At 38.8% G+C, this 2,971-nt stretch overlaps 2 non-coding genes across 2 annotated transcripts; both read right to left on the reverse strand.

The window, feature by feature from the left end:
- Positions 1–72, reverse strand: trnaw-cca. Its single transcript has one exon. It is a non-coding gene; the product is annotated as a tRNA-Trp (tRNA).
- A 533-nt stretch (positions 73–605) lies between these two features.
- Positions 606–678, reverse strand: trnav-uac. The gene has a single exon. It is a non-coding gene; the product is annotated as a tRNA-Val (tRNA).
- Positions 679–2,971: the final 2,293 nt, after the last annotated feature.

The following is a 2,971-nucleotide window of genomic DNA, read 5'->3' on the forward strand; positions in this document are numbered from 1 at the left end:
TGACCCCGACGTGATTTGAACACGTAACCTTCTGATCTGGAGTCAGACGCGCTACCGTTGCGCCACGAGGTCCCGGTGCAGGGAGGATTGTTATGCAATGCTACACTGCACAGCAAGCGTGCCAAACACATGCTATCAACGCTGCTAATAGGAAAACACTCGGCATCACCAGGTTCAAGGGAAACAGCCTACTAAAAGTATGTTTTAGCCAGCAGTGCTATGAAGTTGTCAGAAGTGTGTTGATTCTTTGCTTTAAAAGTAACAATGTGATTTGCTTTTAGAAAGATCTTTATTGCTCATCAGTATATCAGCAACGGGGAGAAACTGGCAGTATTGAGTGACACAGAAGACTTATACTCTTAGGGCGTCTCCATTGAACGCGCACTGGCACATGGGCTTTGCTCATTTAATGACGTGGCAGAATGCAATAATGCATTGCCTGAATGTACCAGCAACAGAAATAAATGTGTATGTATTTACCTGTGAATAAATAATCCTGCATATACGATGGGAGCAGGCACCTTAGATCATTAATATAACGATCAGCCAACACCAAGGGACTTTGTCTTGAGCAGGGACTAATATAATTTAAAAACGAGCTCAAATGGTTCCACTGGGGATCGAACCCAGGACCTTCTGCGTGTAAAGCAGACGTGATAACCACTACACTATGGAACCTACACAGGTCAGTTCAATAATCTACATTATTGTCTACATGTAACATCTCAATGTTAATCAGACCCTTCGGCATTGTCTTCAAGAATTAAACTTGCCAGCCCAACACAGGCTAACATTTATTCAATCGACAAATCATGTATTTTTTTTTCTTTTTTTTCTATAGCTCGCCCCATATACATAGTAAAATGTGTAAAGGTGCTTTGCAAAATTTACGTAAAAACAAGAGAGTATCTAAGTATAGCTACACAGATTGCATTATTGTTTATGAAAATAGATTATTTGTTGAAAGCTTTGAAAAATACTCTGAATCAAAACTTGTACTATTTAATGTATTAACTTTATTTAATATTGCAAATAACAGATCACTGAGAAGACAAATAAATAAATAAAGACACACACATATATATATATATATATATATATATATATATATATATATATATATATAATATATATATCCCTAATTGTTAAACATTTCCAATGATCAGTTTGAAATGTGTTTATGGAAACATGCAACTTAACGATTGCTTTGTCTATTGCCCTTTAAACATACATTGCCGAGTCGCGCACTAGCAACACTGTAGCAGAAGACGGTCTCAGTTACAGCACAGGCGAATGCAAGCAAACTGCTTTTGTTGCGTAGTGGTTATGACGTTCGCCTACACGAGAATGGTCCTCTTTTCGAAACCACGTGGAAACATGGCGTTGTGTTTCGTGGCGGTTTACTCTGGGAGAGAAGCAGCGGTCTGTCGAAAAAGTCGCACAGCGCCTCCCACGATTTCATATGCATTTTAAAGAGAGACAGATTATTGGAATTGTCAACCGGTGAGAAAACTGCCTGTGATTAAATTTGGCAGAGAAGTTGCATGCTCTGTACGAGGTATTTCGGTGAAAAGATAAATAAAAACAGATCATCTCTGATTTGTAAGGTTTTCAAAGTTCAGTCCGGTCACTGCCGTGTCGCTGGTTAAAACGATGACTGCGCTTTAGTTGTTTTTCTTGTGCTGGTAATTCAATGAAACCACAGCCGTAGCAACGTGGCGCAGTGGAAGCGTGCTGGGCTCATAACCTAGGTGTTGATGGATTGAAACCATCCTCTGCTAGCTTGTTTTTCTTCTCTTGGAAAAGTATTTCAAGCAAAACAAACAAAAAAAGATTGACTGATGGCAAGACATTGTACTTATATTCACAGTCAAGGATATACTGAAATATAGACGGTTACTGGACACATTCAATTCCTCAATTGAGCTGTAAAACGTTGTTCAGTTTTCTCCCAAGTTATATTCTTTACAAATTACTTTTTTGTTTCCTTTGTGCCCAGAAAGACGAAAAGGGAAACCCACTGGAAACAGGTAAATACTGCCATCTGCTGCATGTGAGGCAGCGCTTGAACGTTCTTAAAAAAATGGAGCTCTAAAACGTTTACTTTGCAAGTCAATCAACAACTGCAATTCTCAATAGAGGTTAATCCGTGTGCTAATTAAAATGAGTGATTGCTTCGTTCACATGTTAAAATGCTGTTTTCAGGATTCCCGTATATTCTGAAGATGCACAATATCATATGGCAATGAAACGACAGTAAAATAACTGCTTTCTTCCCTCGGTCGTGTACTGTCCTGTTAACTAGTATCCATATGAAAGTTCCCCAGTCACCTAAAGGATAAGTCACTGGCTTCCTGAAACAGGGATCACGGTTTCGAGTCAATGTTATATTAAAAATGAGCAATATTTGTATTTGTTCTTTGTCTGCGATATGCTTATAGATGTTGACACTGTGCACAGCGTGATCGTGGCCGTGGATTTGAAAGCGTCTGGGTATCCCTGCGCAGGTACAAATGCTGCAGACTACGTGCCCCTTTGTATTATATCTTTGTTTTTAATTCTTAAATGTCTGTTAAGCTTAAAGGTCTAAAATATTACTTGCTGTAATTTACATTTCTTCAAAACTAGTATCTGTGTAGCTATTTGCAATATCTCATGCATGGAAGGGTTGATATGACTTTATTACTCAACTATGTCATTGAAGACTGGCCAACATTTACTTAGGAGTCACTTTCATTTGTTGTGCAGCGAAAAATGAACCCTACCAATCAATAGCAATACAATACATTTCTGTTTGATGGCTGCAATCAATACATTGTGTAGGATAAACTGTATAGATAAATGCGCAGACGGATTCAAATCCAAACACTTTAAAATAAGAGAGCGTGGAATAGAAACAAAGAGGGCTTTGACCCCGACGTGATTTGAACACGTAACCTTCTGATCTGGAGTCAGACGCGCTACCGTTGCG

This window comes from Polyodon spathula, chromosome 60 (assembly GCF_017654505.1).
Source record: "Polyodon spathula isolate WHYD16114869_AA chromosome 60, ASM1765450v1, whole genome shotgun sequence".
NCBI lineage: Eukaryota > Metazoa > Chordata > Actinopteri > Acipenseriformes > Polyodontidae > Polyodon > Polyodon spathula.